The sequence below is a fragment of the Athene noctua genome, chromosome 1 (genome assembly GCF_965140245.1).
Source record: "Athene noctua chromosome 1, bAthNoc1.hap1.1, whole genome shotgun sequence".
Taxonomy (NCBI): Eukaryota; Metazoa; Chordata; class Aves; order Strigiformes; family Strigidae; genus Athene; species Athene noctua.
In genome coordinates this window covers 243,343,945-243,369,743 of record NC_134037.1, presented here as the reverse complement: position 1 = coordinate 243,369,743, position 25,799 = coordinate 243,343,945, and the positions used below count along the sequence as shown (strand labels likewise).

At 39.1% G+C, this 25,799-nt stretch overlaps 1 protein-coding gene across 5 annotated transcripts in view; it reads right to left on the bottom strand.

The window, feature by feature from the left end:
- Window positions 1-25,799, bottom strand: part of ATP8A2 (ATPase phospholipid transporting 8A2) — a 351,752-nt gene that overhangs the window by 210,607 nt on the left and 115,346 nt on the right. The window lies entirely within an intron of this gene.

The following is a 25,799-nucleotide window of genomic DNA, read 5'->3' as shown; positions in this document are numbered from 1 at the left end:
ATATGAGAACCCAAGACTTCAGAAGCAGTCAAACACTGCTTTTAGGTGACAAGTGATACCTAACTGTTGGATTATGTCATTTTTCAGTTTCTCCCTTTGTTCAAAAAAGTATCAGTAGCATATACAAAAATAACTGGTTTCTGTTTTAACAAATCCTCACCCAGTTTATCGTGTTCTCTCTACTCTTAAACCAGTCAAAAGAATAGAAAATGTACTCCTGCTTATCTTAACTGTGCAGCTTTGAATAACTGTGCTAAACCAAATGTTACACATGCTTCTGTTTATTGATATTCAGAGGTATTAGTTTTGTGATCTGTCAGTGACGGTCCAAGCAAACAAGAAAAAATTCTTTATATCACAAGAAAACACCATTAGAACAGAGTTACAACTGTCAGAAATTAAAATGTGAGATTTATGTTTCATTGTGACCCGTTCATTCCTTTATAGATCCAGATTTTTTCAGAAAAACGCAGAGCCACAAACCGTTGCTAAGTGCTGCATTTCCTATTTGCACCTCCAGTTTAACAGGCACATGTTAAAAAAAACCCCTAAGGTACCTAAGCCAGTTACTCTGGACTATACACCTGCTGACCCCGAGGAACAGATTACCTCAATGAAGGCCAGCAGCGATATGGAGTCTGGATTTCTCTATGTTCAGCTGAGTTGAGGTTAGCACACAGTTGAGCAAACCACCAAAGATGTATAGAAAGCTGCATACATGAACCCTCTTATGAAAATGGCAAAACAAGTATTTAAAGTGGCATCTCTTACACAAAGACAAAAAGCTCCAGTTCCATATTGCACTATTAAAATAGTGGGGAAAAAAGTTTACTTTCCTAAAACACTTCCTTCAGTGATCTCTCCAGCATCTACTCAGGAAGGGAAGAGATGGGAGAAAACAACATGAAGAGCTTCCCAGTACCATGGCTTCTTAATTTCTTGATTTAAGCTTTCACAAATTGTTCCTGTGCACTCTAAAGACCAGAAATGTCATACCAAGGTGGTGGGGTTTTTTTCCTGTAAATAAAGTGATGGGAAACTCCTGACCTGGGTGCTTGTAAGGCTGGTTCTCACATTTTTCCCTCACTCCTAACCATCTGTACAGCCACACTTTCCCAGAGGTGCCAATAGCTTGGCTGAGGGGCTCAGCTGTGCCCTGCAGAGCTGGCTGTGTCCGGCACAGGGCAGCACTGGCTTCTCTTCACCAAGGCCCCTGCAGCCCCCAACACTTTGCCACAGACATCCGGAACACCCAACCAGATGGTTAGTACTACAATGCTCAGGGAAGCAAAGTTAAATCAGTTCAGCATGTCAAACTACCGGAGACCGAGCACTACTCTGCACCCTCCAGGATGAAGAACCATAGGCAGCGGTTCTGGTTTTGAGTAGAAAACCTTTCCCACTCCCTCCCCCCTTTTTTTTTTCTCTCATTACTGCACTTCAGGACAACCACATTAACCCAAGTTCTCCCACTCACAATAAAACTATGGCTGCTCAGATATTATACATGTTGGTGCTTCTCAGCCTCACAACAGTCACAGTTCCATGAGCCACCATCAACTGCTCTGGTGTCTCAGACTGCAGCCATCAGAAGAGCCAGGTTCTGCGTATCACAATGCTGTCCTCCATCTCACTTCTGCCCCTGCTCCCATTTTGGTGTCAAAGTTATAACAATGTTGTAATAGTAATCATCAACCTGTCTAGAGCTAGCCTGACCACAACCATCAGCAACCAAACTTCCACCACAGTAACAGCAGTATCATCCCAAATACTTTGGACTTTGACCATTCCAATAATGTTTTACTGAAATAATCAGCAATGAAGTGTTCCCTTTCTGCTGATTTTTTTTTAATAAAGATTTCTACTACAGCATTACAGCAGTGACCTTTAAATGCCCATGTTCGTAAGATCATGGCAAAGGATTTTTTCCTTTATTTTCAGCTCAAATAAGAATCACCTGTTACAGAAAAATTCATTTATTTCCCAAATTAAGTAATTATTTAATTTGAAAAATGTTTTCCAAGAGTGAACTTGATCTGACCTCTATCAAGACAGACAGCCACCACAGTACACCAAGCAGCAAGATTGAATATACTGTGGTGGTTAGAGGCTATGGATTTTTGCTTGCCTTGAATCATGTTTCTCAAACAAAACTTGATAAATATGATAAAGTCTGACATGTATTGCAAAACTGCTAAACATGGCAGCACTTCCAGACACCTACTGTTCTGAAGTTTGCCTAGACTGGTTTTATTTTACTAGCTTTTTAGTGTAAAAGACAAAAATAGCCACACTCAAACTAGACCGTATCTGTGGCCAAAAGCAATCAGCCAGAAATGAGTGCAAGAATACAGTAAGCACATACCAGTGCTCTCAGAAGAGCCTCTGGCCCCCCACAGCTGGCAGCTCAGGGACCTCCTGATCCAGGCACAAGGTCTGTTATGAGAGCGCCCTTGATGCCCAGTTACCATCAAGCAAGGGGATCAAAAGTTAGCAAGGGCAGAAGTCACATTCTCTAGAGTAAAACAGGATGCAGAACAAGATGTAGGCAAGGAGGAAACCCCAAGAAACACTGGATATCAAATGAATTTTGGGTGGTGAAGTTGAGGACATGACAAGTGAAAAGAGCATTGCTGAGCAGATGAGGATCACATAGCCAGAATGACTGAACCTTCCTGGGCCAAATAGGTGGGAGAAGAATCAGGCAACTTTCACACAATGGGGAAAAAAAATAAGGGAGAGGAAGTTCCTTAATTTATTTTCCTCTCACCCCACTCACTGGTATGGTAGTCAAAACAAACTCACCCTGATTCACTAAGAAACTATCTCTGAACTGAAGGTAAATTTGCAGATTGAGTATGACAGAGCGCACAATTCGGCCATTTTAGACACAGATTACATTTTTCACTTTCTTCATTACAAAAATGACCTGCTTTCCTGTTAAGCTGTGAGGTATTAGATTTATGACTTCATGGCATGCTTCATCTACACAGTACCTGAAAATTTAACACAAAGTCAAAGACTACGATTAAACCACCACAGACTGGTGCCAGGACATGGGTATGTCTTGGGAAAAGAAAGCTTTTAATCTAGTTCAACACTACTACGGAGTGACAGCATTCACAGAAAACCCGAGGATGCTGTAAGAGACACAGTTTGGGTAATGTCATCAATAACATTTCGAACCCAAGAACCCTTACCTCTGGGATCTTGGAGTAAGTGCCAGTTCTTTTTCTTTACTTGTCTCTTATTCAAACTTTTTCCTGGCTCTCAAATGCAGAATTACTCCCCATCCTTTCCCTGAATCCACCTACAGGATTAAAAACTTCTCTATTTGAAACCAGAGACAGTGCCTACCCTTATTCTGTCTAGCTCTTCTGACACTTGAGACACAAAAGCTCTCATTTTCCCATTGCTTCTTCACCTGACCTAGAGGAAGGTGAAGGGCCAGGGCCCAACCACCCCATTCTGCAGAGACAGAGAAGAACCTGAGAGCAAGTTCAGAAGGATTATTCAATATCCCTCATCTGTTGCCCTGAAGAAGTCACATGGCAACAGAAAGATTTATAAACGTGATCTTTATCATCAAACAGGATTCTAGCTTCTCCATAGCTATCATGGCTACGGATAAGGCTCATCCAACCTACACCCTAGTCACTGATCTTACTCATCTTACAAGTTGTCATAGAAATAATAACAGGGTTAATTATACCCCAAAGAGCTATAAATCAGGGATTACGAGTCAGACACTTTACACAGACAGCATTTTGTAACACTCTCAATATATTCTTCCATATGCATAGCTAACATACAACCTATTACTACTTCTGCTTCTTCTACTTAACAAATGCTATGTTTTAAAAAAGAAAACAAACTACTGCTCCTGTAGGCCAGTATAATTAAGCAAAAGAAACAATCCCTAAATCTCACAGGGTATATGAGACTTCCTAAATAAGCAGAGGAACAAATGTTTGGAAAACATGGGGAACTATATCCTTCTGTGACCAACTCATTACTGACAACTAGAGCAGAAACCTCTACTTTGATACCTAGCTTTTACTCTGTATTTCATGTCAAGGATAATTTTCTTCGAGTCACATCAAGCAAGAATAAATGAATCCCTTGCTAAAACAACCACAACAGAGCAGAAATCAATAGCAGTCATAAGTAAGTATCTGGATAAATGACCTGTGGAATACACCTGCTGTTTTCACCTGAGTACCCACCAAGAGTAAATGGAAAGTCTATCAGGAGTTCTGAGAACATCAGAATATTCCAGAGGAAAACATTACAAGCACTTCACTTATCCATAATAAACAAGTTTTCCCTCCCTCAAGATTTCCTTTACACACAGAGGATCCAGCTGCTCTGGGGAAACCTGGAGAGGTACATGCCAATCAGACCTCATCATACTGACATATAAATTTCCACCAAATATGAAAAATACAGACACAATTTTACTTAAACATCAGAAGGTCCATCAACTGAGAAGTCCATCAGTTTCACAGCCCTGATTTGGTGGGGTATTCAAATAAACATGGACACTCTGTTAGCTGGTAGGAGACGTGCACATGCTTAAACTGTCTGTTGAATGAGAGCCACATTATCAGTTTAATCAGAGCTTCACAAAGACTTAAGGATCCATTCGTACAAGACCACCAAGTAAATCAGAGCCTCAGAGCACAAACATTAAAAGTCAACTGCAGACCTCAAACTGAGGAAGCTAAAGAAACTAAGTTTTCATTTATTTTTATTCTACTTTTGCACATTTGACATGGAGAAGTTGAATCTAAAAATATCAACAATTTTAAGTCACACAAATGCATTTAAGGGTGAATGTTACGGTGTTTATACCGACTTAAATGTAAGACAGTGGTATATTCCATAATAAACCTACCCCACCTGCTTTTCCTTTTTGTTTTCCCATTGTTACAATCATAGATACAAACCTTGAGCAGAGCATTTACTTGCATTACTATCTTAAAACAAATTTTCAGATTTTTTTATATGTGCATAGATTCCATCCAAAACATGGACTAACATTATTATTACACTATTATAAATATCTATAACAGTATAATTTGTTGACAGGCAGAAAAAAAAACATCCTGAAGCAGAGTTGTGTAGTCTTTTCTCTGAACTGCACACTCAGACTCTTTAACAAACCTTTTAATAGTATGTTTATATACTCTCACTTCCTAAAGCCTCAGAAAAAACACTCTGCTATGCCCAACTTTGTATTTAAATAACAACACTGACAAGCAAATTCTGTGATTTCCCAGGCTATTATTTTATAGTTTAACAGAGCAAATACTAATAATTTTCACACCATGCTTAGAATGAATTTGGAAGTAATGCAGTCAGAGTTAAGTTAAATCTCTGCTGACTTCACCGAAAACAAAAGTTGACTTCTTGTACTATAATAAAAACATTAGAAGCATTACTACATATGCTACATGACAAAACCTTAATGGGTTTTTTGTGTGCTTTTGGGTGTTTGGGGTTTTTTTTTGTCATTGTTTAACAGCAGCACAACATAAAGCCCATTCCATCCCACAAGAGCTTGGGAAGTTTGCATGCTACAGCAACAAATGTTAATGTGTGAGGCAATTTGGTATCCAACATATAACAACAGTATCAGATATTTGCCAAGGAAAAGTCTGTAGGACTTGCAAAAACTTTGGATGCAAAAAAACTTGAGTAGGATAACAGCCATTTGCTAAATTTATCTTACAAACAAGCTGATACCCAGAGAAGAAATGGACAATTACCTTAAGAAGATCAGCTCCAAATTTCTTCTCTCTCCTCCCCCACTTTTCACTGGAAAGGCTCAGAAAGTGACTGAGATGACAGCAAAAGACAGAAATGAAGCCTTATTTGTGCACCAGCTACACTCGTGTTCCATTCTAAGCATAGTGATACATGGCCCACAAGGCAAAGGGTTTTGGGAAGGAAACTAAATGGCAAGTAGTATCACGTAGGCAAGAAGATCTCTTTAGGTGAAGAGAGCTACTCACCCCTGCATCTGTGACCTCTAAGACACACACACTCATTAAGCTTAAATCAGCCTTACAATTTGGCCTTCTTGGGCATCTAGATTTCATGCACCCTTCTTGAATGGCCTTTCCTCCATCTCAGAAGAGCTAGTGATCCTCACAGAACAAACTCCTGTGGTAAGAGATACTAAACTAGCTTACAGTTAAACCACTGTGTTAACTGCATGTAGTACTTGTTGCTTTATTATAAGCCTAGGAAGTACTGCTAGCTAGAGTAGTTTAAAGATCTTTTTTCCCCAAGTTAACTTCTTCCATCTTCCTATAATTCATTTCCAAATCACTGAGTCTGCAAGACAATATGAACTACAATACAATATAAATACAACATAAACTACTAATCTGCTAATTCACTGTTCTGGAGTACACTGAAGTGCTCTACTTATTTTACCAATCCAGTAACTTCCTTTTTGTGACTTCTGCTGTTTCCTTCCTACTTGTGGATAATGTCAATAGTGACATGTAACAATTTTTTACTGCACGAAAAAAGTGGTATCAAAGTCATAACACCAGCCATGCCCCCTGCCCCCCCGACCAGTGTTAAATGAAAAGATGCTCCAAGGAGAACTTACAAAAAGCAAGGACTTCATTGTATAACCTAATTCAAGATAACGCTTGCCAACCCTACTTCATGGAAAATTTTCCACTGAATCTTAATTGCAACTTAGAAACTTTACCACATGTTTGCTAAGTCTTTCACTTCAAACTGTCTCGTCACTGTACCTGAGGGATCTGTAAGGACATCTGGCAGAAGCAAATTTATATTCACTATCCCTATTCTCCTGTAAAGGCAAGACAAACTGATATTTAAACCAAAGCTGGTGAAACATGATACAAGTATTTAGAGCAACACCTGTTGGGCAGAAAAGTCACTGGAAGTGTTTTCTACAATAAATAGCACATGTACAAGTGCTAACCTTGAAACCTCTCTTGAAAAATACTACTTTTTCCAGAACTCACTTTTGCCAGTCTTTCAAGTTTTGCACCAAACCTGACTAGGACAAACAACCTCAACTTTTGAAAGCAGACAGGCAACTTCTAAAGATATAGTTAAAAGCAAGAGTGAAAGTACATTGCCACAAAGCCCTGTAAAGACTGCTTGTGCATAAAACAAGACCAACTGCAGGATTCGTTGGTCAGGTTCCCCTTCCCCCTCTTTCATGACTTCCTACAACTCATCAGCCTTCAAACAGGCGATTCTTTCGCTGCTTCTGTGTACTTTTGGAGTTAAATTGCAGAAACAAATACAAGTTAAAACGTAGTAGTGTTTGCTAGGTGCACTGTGTCACCTGCTTACATAAAACTTAGCCCGAATAATTACAACCAATTAAATGGAAACTCAAAGCATCAGTAGAACTGGAATGATTCAGGTAGTACAAAGAGGATATGTATGGCCTAATACAATCACCTCTACAGTAACATGGACCTCCACGTTCAACTGAAATTTTCAGACAAGCTTTTGTATACTTTCTCAACAAAAAGGATGTTCTTAGGAACATCCACAAAACTACCCTGGTTTTCTTTTGCCCGTAACACTGTCACAGTGCCAAAAAACATAATTCAAACTTGACAGCAGTATGGGCATTAGTCTGACCACCTAGCTACACCATGCAATAGAGATGCAGTATGTGTTGCACAGAGTAGGCTATACTCCTGTGACATACTTTCTTGCCTCTTTCACAACACTTAACTCATGCAGCTTATGACCCACCTACTCATTTCCTGCTCCCTATCTTGTGTTCATGTGGTTGAACACCCCTGTGCAATAAAACTTGCATCTTACCTTTTTTTTCTAGTTTCTTTTATAAGAGGCCAAGATAAAGGACTAGGAAAGGATGAATGTGTGATCAGGTGCTCACACAAGCTCTGAGAGTCAGGAGAGACTTAGAAGTGTCTTAAGATGAACATCTCTGAAGGAACAGCATTAATAAGGAATAATTAATATAGGAAGCATTTCTTTCCAGAAGGGGTTGTTAGGCGTTGGAATGGGCTGCCCAGGGAGGTGGTGGAGTCCCCATCCCTGGAGATGTTTAAGAGTCGGGTCGACATAGCGCTGAGGGATATGGGGTAGTTGGGAACTGTTGGTTCTAGGTTAACGGTCGGACTAGATCTTCAAGGTCCTTTCCAACCTAGATGATTCCGTGAATATTGGGACCTATGAGCTATGGTATTATGGCAGAAGAGCCAAGAAGAGAAATAAGACTAAGGTGACTCCTAGAAAAGAAACTTATGTACCAAAATATGCAGAGACACAAACTAGACATCTCCATATGAAAACCCACCACCTGTAAGGTTCTTGTAAAACCAAAAGTAGAAATATTAGCAGTGATATTGTTTTGTTTGCTAACCCACTGAAAACAGCACTATGCAGAGATGCCTCTGAAAATAACATATTTCTAAAACTAGTTTTTAAGACTCCATCCATTCCTTAGCTTCAGAGAAAGAACAGAATGTATGGACACTTTCCAGTTCCAAAGCCAAGACAACCTTTGAAAATTGAGGAGTCCAAATGAATACTTAGCTACTTTGCATTTCAAAAGAAACACTACAAGCATCTCATAATTTAGGAAATCTTGATTACTCTAAGTACATGATTCACATCAAATTCAACCTGTATTCAGAAATCCATCCAGCAAATGGAGCATGGGAGAAAAATCAGATTTCAGCTGACTACCTTCAATTTACTCCTTTTTAACAAAAAAAAAAAAATCAGGCTCATCAATAGCTGTTGCTCAGTATTGCTGTAGTGCTCAGCCTGTGTCACATGCTGATCTGAGGAGATATATAAAAGCACATACTATGTGAGCACTGCAATGACATTTCACACTACAACACTAACTCAATCTTTTAAGCCCCAATTACTTGACTTCACCACTTGGAAGCAGTTCTCCAAAGAAAAATTGAAACATATAATAAAGTGTCCCATACTCCCTCTAATGTAAAACAAGCATGACTGACAAAACTTCAACCTGAACTAGTTACGAGACATTAGATCCCGTATTCCTCTCACAGAAGCATCAAAATAGTTTAATACTGTGAGTCTGGTGAGAACAGGAGCATATATGTAAAATAACTGGGAAATAGTCTATTTTAAACCGTTTCTGCAGATACCACATAGAATACCTACAGTTTCAAAGTCATTCCCAAAAAGATTCCTCACAAAGCCCCTGGAAGCTTCAATTTAACTCTCAGTGATACGAGTGGATAATTTTAAAAAAAGTTACTATGGTCACCATCTGCCTTCCCACAAGGGTCTGTGAAAGTTCATTAAGCAACATCTGTATTTCTCTTACAAAAGTATTTAGTAAGCTCAGATAGCACCTTTACACACAAACAACCCCTGCAATATGCCATCTATTAGCCAAACCTGTTTGAGTGTAAGGCCACCATGATGTTTAACAAACCACAGCATATAAAATATTAGGCAAATATTGTTATATAGCAAGGGTAAATGTCACTAAAAATGTAAGGCAAGACAACAAGAACCTATTCCTAAAACATCTCAATCAATTGACTGTCGCTGATGCTACACAGCCGTGCTTGCTTATTTAATAGCATTACGATTCTGTTTGATGTATATATCTCCTACCATGCCAAGGAAAACATCATATAGAGGACCCAGAGATATTACGGCCTCGCTCAGCTCATTTTCATAGCTTTGCATCTAACTTAAACCTGAAATTCCTTCACAGTAAGCCAAGTAATCTAAAACGTCTATATACAAAGAGTCCTTAATCTGCATAGCAAGTCTCAGGTTATCACACTTACAAAGCAAATATTGCCTTCAAAAATTAAATAAACAGATCATATCACTACTTTATGTCTCCAGTGGCAGCTGAAAGTCCAGATGAATTGGACCATCAAGAGCTAGAACAAGAGCTGTAGATAATTAATTCAAGGATGTTTTCAGTTCTGTAACAAGCTGATTATGCAGGAGCCAGATAACTCTGTAAATAGAGAAGAAAATATACCCTGAAGGAACCTCTGTCCTGTCAGCAGAACATTTATCTCCAAGCATGCTCCACAGTTTAAAAAGAAAAATTAAATTGATTGTTTACAAGCTTTGTCTGATCAGAGAAAAATAATTTCTAAATATGTCAGTGAGATATACAATCTCAAATACATACCCTATATAAAGCACAGCAGGTAGTTCAAAATCACAGTAAAGAACAGCACCAAAGAGCTGACCACTTAAGAAGTACATGGTTAAGTGTTCAAGTCAGACTTAATTCAGAATATCAGACAGCTCCATGCTAAACTTAAGGCTCTCAGTGAAGGAAGTTGTGTCTTTATCAAGGAATATGTATGAAGTTCCCTTCAATCCATAAGCTGGGGGCTCAGAGGGGGCAAGGAATGGAGAATTAGGAGGAGAGCTTCTTCCAAATTAAGAGGTAAAACTCATTTGTTCAAGACTTCACTAATCAGTCATCTCCCATCTTGCAGATAAAGTATAACGGCCGTATGTATTACCAGAAGTGGTGGTCCTAGGATTTTAGCATTTTGACATAAAACCTCAAATTTCCTGCAACATTACTTTTTCCTCAGATTAAAGAGACACACAATGATTATGGGAGTGGTATCTTCAAAATGCTTATCTTCACTATAAACCCTCACTAAAATACTAAATTTATTTCTTAAAAATTAACAGAAGTCCCTGCATTCTCAGCTCAAAGAAGTGACATCCTAAGTAGTCATTGCAGTGCAACATGGCTGCCAAAAGCACTATATCTTGAAACCCATGAGCCTTTTGCAACCTGTGAATTCTCAAAAGACAAAGCTTGCAGCGTAAGAAACATTTGTAGAAACAAAGGCAGTCCAAGAGAAAATTCATCATCAAATGTTCTTCAAATGTTATGAAAAAAAAGCCATATTTATTCAGTTTGACATTTTTTATATTTCTAACTTTCACAAGAAACACATGGGTACACTGGGAAGACTAGAGATTTCAAGTAGTGTAGCTAAAATCCTGTTCTCTTCATGCTAAGAAAAGGATTAGGCTTATTACTTCATTTTCATTTACTCCAGAAACGCTCTACAGAGAATGATCTCTCTATTGCTTTCGATACATATTAGATGTTTGATCACAGAGCAGTTTATGGTACATGTAAGAGAGATTATAATTCATGCTACAGAAAGGGCAGTAAAGGGTTGTTCTGGACAGTAGCAGACATGTAATTATTAAAAGCAACTGTACTCTGCCAAGAGGAAGCAGGCTGTTAGTTCTGCTAACAAGCTACAATGCCTGAAGTTGCTTTCTATTTTGCTATTTTGACTTTATTAAATTCATTCAACAGAACAGTCTTTTTGTTTTATTTCCTTCTACTTTTGTCAAACAAGTCCCAATTGCTTTTTCTCTTTGCAGTGTAACAGTCCAGCTTTTCCAGAACAGGAACAAGCTCTTGTTTAGACCTCCAAGTGAATTATACTTCTGCTAAGTAATTTCCCCAAAGACAAAAGCCAGCCTGTCAGCTCACTGGATAAATCTTCAGATCAAGAAGACACCACAGCCTTCTGTTTTAGATCATAAAGATACAGGATTCTGTGTTACAGTGTCTTAACCACATGCTTCTGTGTTGTAAGTTGTTAGTACACTCAGATGCCCACAAACTGCTAAGAAGAAATTAGCCAAGAAAATCACAGAATCGTCTAGGTTGGAAAAGACCTTGAAGATCATCCAGTCCAACCATTGACGTAAAACTGACAGTTCCCAACTACACCAGATCCCTCAGCGCTATGTCAACCCGACTCTTAAACACCTCCAGGGATGGGGACTCCACCACCTCCCTGGGCAGCCCATTCCAACGCCTGACAACCCCTTCTGGAAAGAAATGCTTCCTAATATCCAGTCTAAACCTTCTCTGGCACAACTTGAGGCCATTCCCTCTTGTCCTATTGCTTGTTATTTGGTTAAAGAGACTCATCCCCAGCTCTCTGCAGCCTCCTCTCAGGTAGCCGTAGAGGGCGATGAGGTCTCCCCTCAGCCTCCTCTTCTCCAGACTAAACACCCCCAGTTCCCTCAGCCGCTCCTCGTACGACCTGTGCTCCAGACCCTGCACCAGCTCCGTTGCCCTTCTCTGGACACGCTCGAGTCATTCAATGTCCTTTTTGTAGCGAGGGGCCCAAAACTGAACACAGGAATCGAGGGGCAGCCTCACCAGTGCTGAGTACAGGGGTAAGATCCCTTCCCTGTCCCTGCTGGCCACGCTATTGCTGACACAAGCCAGGATGCCATTGGCCTTCTTGGCCACCTGGGCACACTGCTGGCTCCTGTTCAGCCGGCTGTCAATCAACACCCCCAGGTCCCTCTCTGACTGGCAGCTCTCCAGCCACTCCTCCCCAAGCCTGTAGCGCTGCTGGGGGTTGTTGTGGCCCAAGGGCAGCCCCCGGCATTTGGCCTTATTGAAACTCCTCCAGTTGGCCTCAGCCCATGGCTCCAGCCTGTCCAGGTCTCTCTGCAGAGCCTCCCTACCCTCGAGCACATCAACACTCCCACCCAGCTTGGTGTCATCTGCAAACTGACTGAGGGTGCACTCGATCCCCTCGTCTAGATCATCAGTAAAGATGTTAAACAGGAGTGGCCCCAAAACCGAGCCCTGGGGGACACCACTCGTGACCAGCTGCCAGCTGGATTTAACTCCATTCACCACAACTCTTTGGGCCCGGCCATTCAGACAGTTTTTTACCCAGCAAAGCGTGTGCCCATCCAAGCCACGAGCAGCCAGTTTCACCAGGAGAATGCTGTGGGAAACAGTGTCAAAGGCCTTAATTACAGTGTCAAAGTAGACAACTTCCACAGCCTTTTCCTCATCCAATAAGCAGGTCGCCTTGTCGTAGAAGGAGATCAGGTTTGTCAGGCAGGACCTGCCTTTCATAAACCCATGCTGACTGGGCCTGATCCCCTGATTGACCATTATATGACTTCTAATGGCACTCGAGATGACCTGCTCCATGACCTTCCCTGGCACCGAGGTCAGGCTGACAGGTCTATAGTCTTCTGGATCGTCCTTCCTGCCTCTCTTGTAGATGGGTGTCACATTTGCCACCCTTCAGTCCAATGTGTCTGGTATGAAAATGACACTGGTATACTGAAATATGTCAGCCTATAATTTAGTCTGCCACCACCACCACCCCCCCAGTTTTTCCTCATTATACACACGTAGGGGACTTTAAAGACCCAGATCTCCAGAGATGCTGACTTTCATATGTGTGTACAAAAAAAATTATCACTATTTTAACACCACGGTTGATACGTAGAAAATACAACGATTCTTATTCAGTGAGATTGGAACATTATTTTCTTATGCTGCAGTATGCTTCCAGTACAGACACAAGCATGTTCCAAAAACAGTGTTCACTATGAAAAAAACATTCAGTAATTTCAAATCATATTACATCTGTAGTCTGGAAAAGAATAAGTTTTGGGTTTACTTTTTCATACAGGATAACATCAATCTGTAATACATCAAAATAAAGTTTGAAGGACAGAATTTTCTCCTCTACAGACCAATAAAATTTAAAAAGGGCTAGAGAAAGCCAGACCTTCAATTATTTTTAGTCTTCCACTCTCAGTTTCCTCTCTAAAATCCCCCTTGAAAAAAAGAAATCACTATTAGCATCTGTGTAGTTATTAACCCAGTTGCATGCTAGTGTAAGTAACAGAGGCCATACTGCTGTCAGAGTTCATAGCGAAAATTATTCCAGAACTTAAGAAAAAGGAAACTGCTTTGAGCATTAAGCCAAACGGAAAACTATAAACTCAAAGCTACTCAAGTTAGTCCCACACATGCAACAAGCCAACCTGTCATATTAGTCTTCCTTTCAAGTGCTTGTGTACTATCAAATCTGTTTCTCCAAGTGAAGCTGAGAAAGTTCCAGAACAGCTGATTAGTACAGGCAAGCTCTGTAATAAAACTGGCTTTTAAGAAGCATATTGCTTTTAACCCAAGTTGTTTTCTTAAAGTTCTGGTTTTGATTTAGACAATACAGGTATTGAACAGAAATATGAGAGAACTACAGTCCTTGAAATACCCTTTGAGATTTTACTTCTACCTTTAAAGCATAACAGGCATCAGAAGTTACTCACACTTCTTGGACTCTATATTTTTGCTTTTTAACCATGGCTGACTAGGCAATAAAGCAACACACAATGGTGTTTTCAGAAGAATCTGAGACAAGCTGTACTCCCATGACCTTACCTCTTTTCCAACAGCCTCTTGGAAATGGGGAACAAGCACATTTCTTGACTGTTTGCATACAACTGGGATTGCTGTTAAGGACTCCCTGAGGCTCATTTACAGTCCCAGAACATCACTTTGACTTGTTAAAGAATTAGTTAAGGCTTCCTGCCCTTCAGCAGCTGCCTAAGAGTAGGCAGGGTGCAAGAGGCCAACCTGACCACTTTCTTTCTGGCCTCGGTCCCATCTGTGTCCTCTCAGAACTTCTAATGAAATGGAGACCAGCAAGCAGACAGCAGGGCAATGTTCTCCTGCCTAAGCTACCCCCTTCAAGCAACTGGAAAGATGACACTCAAGCCTAACAGTGCTTGTTGTTTAAGACAAAACAGTGCCTGAATTGCGTCACAAGGGCAGGTGAAGGCTGAAGAACACCCTGAGCAAGGACAACAGTAAGCATGCCCTGAAGAAAAGTCTGGACATTCCTGCACCTGGGAAACACAGACTGTCAGAGGAAGAAGTAAAGATGGCAAAGCTGAAACAGCAAATCTGTGGGAAACTGGATTTTCCCTCATGCCCCAAAAAGTAAGAGCTCTATAGCTCAGCATTCAAAAAGAGAACATAAGCAAGAATAAAAATGTTTACCTTTGATTACAGTTTTTTAAACCCATTAATTACAGCGCTGAAGTAGAGGCATACACTAGGGTAGGAAAGTAGCATTGATATAAAAGAGATGCTAAGAAACTCCTGCTACATCAGCAGAGATCTTTACTATCTGAACACTTGCTAGATCTATAGGAACAAGTAACACTCATTCAATAATTTAAGTAACAGGAGAGCTATCCAAACACACTGCATTGGCAAAGCATGTAAAGAAATTACAAAAACTCAAGAAGTTGGTGTTACACACAAATGACAAATCCAGACAGCTACATACTTGTTCAGCTGATACTGGACCCACAGGTGAACTATCTGCAAAGCATTAAATCATGAAATGAAAAGAGCATGGCAAAATTATCCAACTGGTTTTATGCCAGCCAGCTGAATCAACTTACTAGTTTTGTTCAAGTAAGATTTGGTCACTCTGACAACTCTTCTACTGCGCTTTGGTCACAAAATCAGTACTACACAACAAAACCATCAGGTAAATACATTAAGATTGTCCAGCGTTAGCACCTTTTGTCAGAGGAATTCTGAGGAGTAGATTTTGTAACAGTTGTACAAAGATCAAATCATGCTTCATATTATTGTTTACCTTTAAAGTACTGGAAGAAATGCAAACCTTTTGTCTTGCAATTCCAGTAGAGCAGATTAACGAGCAAAAAAGGGACAAAACCAGCAAGCTCTGAAAAAGCAAATACAAGCAAGCTTTCTTGGAGTAATTGATTTTACTTGAACTGGCAGCACACATGTGAGCAAACAGTATGTGGCACCGATCTGAATCCCCCTTCCTACCCACAGTTTCAATCTTGAAACTGGGCACCAAGTAGCCAGTTCCTCCAGCCCATTCCTCACCACATGGCACATGAAGAACCAACATCAGGGGACAGCCACTGCCCACCTCCTGAAGTTCACTGTCGCAGAAGAAGTGGGGCCTGGGTGTATGAACTAGCACTCTACAGCTAGTCCAGAAGTTGCAATAAAATTGTAACTATTTCTGCTGATTTTTACTTCAGTCCAAGTCAAATTCAACTAGTTTTTGTGCATATTTTTAAAAAGTTTGCTACTATACCACAGCCTTAACTGCTCAGGAAAGACCAGGTTTAACGATAGAGAAGTGCACGGCTGGAGGCTCCTAAAGGACACGAAACCTTGTCTAAAGAGTTTTAAAACAAGAAAAACAAAAATTAGGGTTTATAAAAGATTATGATACAGGGCACCAAGATTTTCCTGAGTATCAGTCAGTAGCCCAACATTTTTTTATGCTACTTGACTCCCCTAAATGGGATTACCTTCTTGACACAGGCTATATGCTTGGGTAAGAGTCATGCGCATTAACAAACACGGGTCTCCTGACAACAGCTTTGGGAAGGCACTGTCAGGGGGTGGTCTGGCCTTGCAACATCCTTACGTAGCTGTGGAACAGGATGCAGGAATGAAGTCAGCTTACCCACTGTCCTCTTTGCAGATCAAAATAAGCAAGTGCCTCCACTGAAGTGTTCCCTAGACAGCATTCCTAGTTGTTTTGTTAACCAAGACTGGTTTAATAAAAATATAGTGAAGTCTACAGCATTCCAAGCACCTCCAATATGCACAGGCATAGAAAAATGGCCATTGCTAAAGACAGTCCTATTTAATACTACCTAAGATGACATTAGGAGGACATTAAAATTACATTGGCCCTTGCCTTTGCATCCTTCAATGGTTAAGGCAGTTTCTACACCAGCCATAGTACAAAGACAACATTGATATTTCAGACAAACTGCAAATTTCAAAGGGCACACGTATTCAGTTGACAATTTAGTGTCTTCGTATTTTGAAAGTTACACAAGAGACAACAACCCCAGGTAGTGTGTTTGAAGGGGATGGAAGTGAGAACCATATGCTTGTTTCAGTGAATAAACAATCTAAAGATTATTTTAAGAGTTGTCCTGATGCCAGACCCTAATGTAAAATTTCAATTCACTTCACAAAACTGTTAATAATCTTGACATCCCAGTACTGATGAGAATCTATGGAGAGCCCCCAAACACATAATTACTCACTGAAACAGTGTTAAAAATATATAATCTTAATATCACATAACAACCCATTAGAGCACTACTTTAGATAGAAACCAAAACCCACAAAAAGTCTTCTCCCAGCTGAAGGCAATAAACACTTTACCTGGAGCAATGAATTCTGACAAGAATCAGAAATACCCAAAGTAATGAAGTCTATCACAGCCATTTTACAGACTACCCCTGAAACACACAGGAATGCTGAGGCCTCATTTATCTCAGTCTCCAAAGGCCCTAGGTACTGCGTGCATTCCCCCCAAATCTTACTTCATTATGTGACAAGATCATTATGTTCACCTACTAAAGTTCTACACAAATGCACAACTTCAAAAGGCAGCAGGATAAAGATGTTCAGAGCTCTAATTCCAGTGTAGTGGAACACACATTTAAGGTAACAATATTCATAACTCTAAAAGCAAAATATTCATTCTTATATCATACAGGCTACCTTACTGACTACATGAACTGAAATCCTGTCATGTGGGATTTAGGGATTTAGCCATCATGACTTTGGATATTGAAATGAGTTAGGGCAGAACATCATCTTTTGGAAGATGCTGGCAGGGCTGAACAACAGAGTCTACCTTTAAAAAATATTTAACAGCAATAACCCTGAGTTTGGCCAGTGGTCTTCATTGCTAGAAATACATCTGTACGTTACCGCTCCAAGCTTCCTTTAGGCCCTAGTTAACCTTTGCTCATAAAGCATCGTATGTTTCAAAAACGTTTAATGGAAAAGAATATTGAAACCAGCCGTTTGTACAGGCAAACCCAAACTCGGGACTACTGAAACTGCATTTATGAGACAGGAGACATGGTCTTAAAAGCACAGTGGCAATTTTTCCAGCAGAATGTATTTCTATTTGATATCTAATTGGAATACAAAAAAGATTTTTTCCTATTTTAGTCTGTTATTTAGCCTATATAGTTCTTAATACACAGTCTATTTAGTCCATATTAACAGCAGGCTTCTGTTAAGCACACATTTAACAAGCTTCCATCCATTTAAAAAAATACCAGTGTTAGAATACTGATGACAGCAACAATTACATACATATTAAGTATACATATTCATAACCAAAAATACCAATAAGGAGCTAGGCCATTTTTTGGTAGATGCTGCTATGATTGACAAGTAGAGGCACTCCAAGACTTTATGTTCACTGAGTAGACAATACACAGCAGTTGGATTACTGGTCAGGCAAGGTAACTAAATTCCCAGTGCAAAGATTAAGGCAGGATGTGCGCTTCTTATAAAGGTAAGAGATGAGCTAGATGCATGCTTGGTCCTACATGACTACCATTCACTTGAAAATGCATTTTAAATAATATTGTAACAATTTCCTGTAGGTGATCACCACAAAAAGTTATACTCAAGTTCTACATTCCTCTTGGGAGATTAGTAATTCTATTACACCTCTGTAGAACAGCTACAGCAACAACTTTTTATGTCCTTGAGCACAGCAGGATCCCAGTATATTGACAAATAGGAATGACTCATTCTTGGCAAACATACTTTCTAACATTTTTTGCCAGAATAATCCCTCTGATTTGCAGATGTCATTATTGAAGGTTACACGGCCCCTGGGTGCTGGACAAACCATAAATCAAATAATCTGTCACAAGATCTGTTTTATTTGCAACCTCAAGTAGCAATATAATTTCCATTTCTTAGGTTCATGTACTTGCATCATAAAAAAACCCAGACTAAACTATCTGCTTTCTTTTCTCCTTCATAAACCAGGCACACTGGATTTCTCCACTGTCCTTACTTGACTTCTCCAAAAACGTCTGTCCACCTACAATTCAAATTTCAATATAACTGCTAATGGCAGGTAATGAACCACAGAGGAAAGAGCATCTTCCAGATACTCTATACCCTGCCAGACTCCCACAAATAACCCAATTCTATCCACTTCCTCTATTGCATACTTCTTACTTTATTCCTTACAAACTGAAAAACAACAACAAAAATTTACATATTTGTTGGCAACTGCCAGTTCTAGAAGTGACTACACTGCATACTGCATATAAAGATTACAGGGCAACCTTTATGTAAATGCTGTTCTTGTTTGACTTGAACTACTCCGTAATACATTATAAATTGTATAGATTGTAAAGATTTACAATGGCATTTCAGATAAGCTCAGAAGCATCTCTGCGTCCAAAAACAGTAGACGTTTTAACATTGCTGATCCTAGTACTAACAACTTAAATGTTCGTACTAACAACTTAAATGTTCTATCCCCATGTATAGTTGGTGCAAACTGACATCTCCCCGAGATCCATAGGGAGCTTAGGAAGCAAGAGTGGCTCTGCTGCTGCACTGCCCATCATCTGACTGCTTTTGTCTAATTCTAGAGAGAACTGGAAAAAAGCTTATTGACACGACATAACTGTTGCCAAGCAGAGACACTGGTATCTACTCTACTGAGAAGCTGGACACAACACCTGATTTTCTTTCATCCTGATAGTTTCTTGTATTTTTACTTTTTTTTTTTTTTTTTTTTTTTTTTTTTATGCCAAGAATATAAAGGTGCTACGTAAAAAAGCCCCAGGCAAACTTCTCTTTCCTCGTCAAATAAACACCATTCCCTAAGGTGAACACTAACTTTCAAAGACCTTTTTTTCCAGAGTTTTAAAAACACGTCACTTAGCTCCCTATCAGTTTACCCCATGTGTACATCTGAAGTTCTTATTAAAGTTTATCTGATAAATATGATACCCACTTCAATTACTAAAAATAATTTTAATAATAAAAATCCACAAAATCATCAAGATCATGTTTCTTTTTTAAAATTAAGTCACCATAGTAATTTCCCTGAAGATGTAGTTGTACTATATATTTATTTTATTAATATTTACTAAACCTATTAACTCTGTCTACTGAACTATAGAGTTTGTCTGTCAAGCTCTGGATAGAACTATAAATCCCTTGAGAACTTTATAATATTAAACCTAATATAGACAGGGCAATTGAGTTTTAATAACTTGAAAAGGAAGTAGAAGTTTTCAAACAAATTGGCTAGTTAATTTTTGAAGCCATCCCCCCTTTCCTTACACTATTTACAGATTATTTGGGCAATATTAATTCCATAATGGAAACATAAATATTACCATACCAACCTAAAATGCCCCTTCTTCATCCACATTTTCCCAGACTTCTACAGAATAGTAAGTCCCACTTCCAAAAACACACACTCTACTGACCTTTTTCCCCACTGAACACAGAATTCTTTAAGCCAGACAACTCTGGTCACTGTTAGCCACATAAATGGTCCCCAGTTGTATTGTAGAATTTGAGATCTTGTCTTTCTATAAATAACTGTATCTTATTATTTCAGTGAATTCTATACTATACCTACAAGAACTGGAATTAGTAACAGACACCGAATTCTTCCATCTTTCAAAACACAGGAAAGCTTAGTTGTAATGTGTTGTTCTGCTGGACACAGAAAATGGACAAAGATTTTATGTCCAGCTTTCTACTAAGTACTCACCATCATGTCTCAGTTTTTTGGTGCAATATGGATATTATCAATCCATTACTGATATAAACCCTGGGCTAAAAAACATTTCAACCTTTAGCTGTCTCAGGGGTTGCTTCCTCCTTTCCTGTGAGTGCCACAGCAAATCAGAGTTGAATATGGAATACAGGCTGTATATTCTAGCCTAAAGAGAAGCAAATAGTTAAATCCAGAAGGTCTGTGTAAGTATTAATTTCTACTGTACAGTCACTGTTACATGAGCCAGCAGAGACTCCAAAGTAGAATACTCTACAGCTAAACAGTTCTTGCCTCAGACTACATTTGCTCCCAAGAATTTAAGGGATGTCAACATCCAATGGCCATACTTCAAACAAGAGGGATATGCAAGTAGACTGAACTAATTCTGGTTACCCTTCAAGGATGAAGCAGCTACTTGTTTTTAATGCTTTGGATAAGAAAAATAAAACCACCTTGTATTGAACAGTTCTCTTTACCTGGCCAGAAAGGAGCACCAAAGTATCTGAAGACACATGCACTGAATAAACACATTAGTAAAATGGACTAGAAAATCAGGCTTTCACCTTTGATTTTTGAGGACTTTGTTATGTGAATTGCCATACTGGATCAATTAAAGGATTTTTCCATAAAACCTTTCACTAAAGAAAGGTCAGTACTCACTTCGTACCAGGTCAGCAATTAGTCCCACATGGAAGAGCAACTTAAATACTGATGTTTGCATAATTTGCTTTAATTAAAAAAAAAAAAAAAATCCATTGATTTGATGAAAGCTATAGCTTGCAAATTTCAATTTAAGGTGAAATAAACTGACAAAAGTACTTGCTATGAAGCAGTACATCACTAAAAAGGCAGTTATCCTGATAAAGACTTGAAGTCCACATCAACTAAAAAAAATACTCTCGTTTTGTTATTTCAGAACTTCAGTAGATACTATACAAACACCCAGGTGGACATTCCATGCACTTGCCCCCTTCTCAGCTGTAATATCGTCATTTGAATATCAAACAGTGATCCTGAAACCTAGTCTATTCACTAGGAAATATTTATTTAAACCAAGTTTATTAGATATGGAACTGCAAACTCCTAACTACAAAACAAAGTTTGCATCTCAGACACACTACCATAAATTGGGACCGTATCAAGAAATAACAAGCAAAAAAATAAATCAGGCCTACAGGGCAGGCAAAACACAGCTTTACAGCCAAGTTGACAGAACTACTTCCCAAAACATATTTTCATGAAAGGCAAGAGACCTGCATCAACTTAACCCCCAATGGAACAGGAATGTGTAGGTGAAATAACTGTACAATGCTAGAAGCACCTGGCATTTTTGATCTCAGCCAGCAGAAGCTATCAATGGTTAACAATTTCAGTAACCAAAAATGTTAGTCCTCTAAGAGGTTGTCACATCTTTGTGGCACACATGTCACCATCTGAACAAAATATGCAGCAGTACCTAGTATCAGTACTGTTGTGGGAAGTGGGAGTAAGGTTTGAACAATTTTTTAAAAAAAAAAATAAAATAACTGAGGCCTCTGTATGAAGAATTCCCCATCATTTCAACAGCATTATCCTGGAGTAAATGGCAGGAGAATGTGGTCCAGTTTCTCTCAAGTCCTGAAGTGAAGAGAGTTGCTCCCCCTAACAAGTAAGGGCTATTAGAACTGAGCTTACAATTAACAATGTTGTTCTCACCTGTTCGGATGCAGTAACAAACTGTCACTGCACTGCGTTTTCAGGATATATACCACCATTAAGACAGACTAATCATTATACACCACTTTTTTTCTTCAGACTTCTCCCTAGCTCAGCATCACAGCACATACCCAACCATTCCATAATTACTAGTGCAGCCACAGCAGTCCAATTAACAAAGAGCTCATATGTGATCCAGTTTATGGATCCTATTGTGGTTGTACTTAGGTGAACTGCAACACATTTACCTACAGATTTCTCTAACTCTGCAAGCTGTTGCATTTATTTTAAATTAATCAGCAGCAAACCAAAAGAATGAAGTCATTTATGCAATACCTTGTATTGATAAGCAAACTGAAGAAGTCTTTGGGGGTTTTTTGAAGGAGAACCTATGCATAATCAAATTCCTCACTACGACACAGCTTGTTCATGACAAGCTAGTAATACATTTCTCAACTAAGGATAATGTCAGGTGGTCTACTCTGCTATAGCAAGACATTATCACAACAGAACTATACCTTTTTGCTTTAAAGTTTGACTGGGTTTAAAATGTTAAGATTTAATCCTGCCCCCATAAGACAAACAGGGCCAAAAAAACAGCGTATCTTACAATGCTTATTAGAGTAAACAGCAAGGATTCATGAGAGTTGCCTTGACATATGGAAACACTCTGCTTTTGCAAGAATATACTTTTCTATCAAACCAAAGGCACACTGCCAAGTTTGAACTATGAGAGCTCCTAGATATGCACAAATTTGATATTTGTGGAGGGGATGGGAAAGGAAGGAACTGAAAAGGTTGGAAAACTACCTATTCAGCAAAGTTGATTATGTTCTCCACAGCTAGTTTTGCTATGCAAATAATGTCACAAGATGTTTAGAATGCTGCATTTAGAAAAACAGTAGAAAAAAGTTCATGACATAGAAGGAAAAATACTGAAGCACTCCCAGGATAAGGACATCTCACACCAGAAGACACACACAGCTGAACAGAAGGCTTCGCCACAGCTTGAGGAGTGCACTTCAGTGACTAAGTAGTTTAGTTTGTGACATACATTTTACTTAAGTGAGGCACGCCATGAAATACAGCCAGCCAACCCAGAACATGCTCACAGAACTTGTCACCATTGCTAAACTCAATTCACTAACTACTGTTATCATGGTGTGATACAAGAGAGAATACAGTGGTATAAGTGAATAGTTAAGTTCTCTGTAGATTTTGATTCTCTTCCTAAATTAGCCTGCTTCTGAGTAGAAGACTCAGAAGTCCAAAAAGGACTACCCAAGAGGAGCACAACACTCAAGTTGGCAAGAACTAAACATATTATACCAATTCCAAGCTTATGAGGCAATTTGCCTCAAAGTCTTACCGCCGCCACAGCCCTGGTGTCCATCGGGGCTGTCAAGAGCTTCAGAAGTGCACTCTCACCTTGCCTGGCTAGCTTGATAAAACAGAGTATATGACAAGCATACTTATTGCTGCAACCCAGAACAGCAGAACCGTTAAGAGAACATCTGATTCACCTCAGCTCTGATAAACACTCATATTCCCAAAGCTCTCCAAAAAAGCATTAAGTTCTGACATTTCAGAACTGTGATTTTTAGGACTGCTTAGAACACTGCTTATGATAATTTTAGGATTTGGCAATTATTTGAAAAAGCAAAAATAGGCAAATCAGTTTTGTCTTGAAACTATGGAGAAGAGATTGCACTCACTACCTAGCTTTCACCAGCTTACCTACTCTAACAAATCCCTTTCTTCAGAAACAGGGCAAACCTGACCCTCTAGCATCACTACCTCAGTTAAATGACTGGAGTTACATATGTGAAAATACACCTTGATGCATTTCTCATTAAAAAAACAACCATAAATCATCTTAGCAAAGACATGTAAAAACTATAAATTTCTAAAATATTTCTCTGCTCAGTTCTACTCTATGCAGAAGGTTAAAAGGCACAAGGAACACATATGTGGGCAGGTATTAACTTCATACAGCTGGAGAATTGCTTAATTTAGTTTCTGACAGACCAATCAGCCCGGAAAAATTCAGCTGCACTTCTAGCATCAACTTTATAAAACATTTTTCTTTAATCCTCATGTGCAAAAAAATTATTCCTTTATGTGATTTGATGAGCAGGCTTGGAGTAATCAAGCTTTAGCTACAGGAATGATACACTAATTCTTAAGATAAAAGGAACTAACCTTCAGAAAAGGGTTTAATGAAGTAGTAAGTCAGTATTATGGGAACCACAAAAAAAAGACCACAGAAACCAGAGATACCTATATGTCTCTATGTTTGTTTTCTGAAGATGTGATCAAGACTTACCCTTAATTCTTACCCTGAAGCAGCAGTTCCCCACTACCTGTATTAAGTTAACAGTGCAGGGGAAATTAATCCTATTGCTTTATGCTGGCCTCACATCAAGAAAGTAAGACTGCTTATGCTTATAAAAGCCTCACAAACTGGCATGGATAAGGCCTCCCTCCCCTTCAATTAAAGTAGAAAAATCAGATATGAAAATAAGTGTCTTGATAGAAGAAAGGACTATGTAGGTCTTACCCTTCATACAAAAGAAAAATCTGAGTCGTCTAATATTATACATATGTACAAACACATCTATCAAGAGGATCAGCATCCATAACACATTTACCTACAGACCAGATGCCTGCTTAGTCTTATTCCCCTAAAAAACCCACACTACCGTGCTTTAACATAATCAAAAACTGCATTTCATGGATAGCTTCTCATTTAACAAAATCCTGCTTTCACTTCATTATGCATCCTTATGTTTTCATGGTCTCTTGTGCTTATTAGAAAGAAATCAGTATGTTGCAGAGAATCCCATCTTCAAAGCAAACAGATACTTCCTTCACCATTCAGCTAAAGCCATTATCATGTAGTTATTTGCACAACAGAAAACAGATCTGGATAACACTTGGGGATCATCTGTCAAGAGATAAGCCTTCACATATGTGAAAATCATTCATTTTAAGAGAAATAGTGTTTCTTCCCAGTCATTTTCCTCTAATATATGAGAACTCTTACAAACAAAACAACAAATTTTAGATGGAATTCAGTGAATAGTCTTCCTTTCCACGTCTATGAAATACGATCTACTCTGTCCTGTAGCATGGACAAGACATTAGCAAGATGCGCCCACAGCTGCTAAAATCACTGCAACTTAATGCTGCAAGACCTTTTCTGGGTCTTGTCAAATGTGATTACTATTAGAACTTAAGAAATGAAAAGTAACTTACAAAATTGAGAGCTTGGGTTTTTTAGTAGCCTTCCCCAGCCCCCTCCAAATTTCCAGCTATGGAAAGAAGAGTTATTTAGAAACCTGGTCTTCAGACGCCTAAAGATCCTTGCATACCTTCAGGTCCAAGTGACCCTACTTCATCCAAACTAACTACTGCAGTGCCAAAAAACACTAACAGAAAAAACAGCACCACAGATAAGAGAAAACAGTCACTAATGAATGCTGAAAAGGGAAAGATTAAACAAAAACACCAGTCCAACTCATTCTCCACTCACAGCTCAAACATATTAGTATTACTTCCTAAAAAAATGGTCATCTAATACTTAGGTTACACAGTCCTGTGTGTACTTAAACCTACAGGTCCAGGTAACACCTATATTCTTTTATTTGTAAT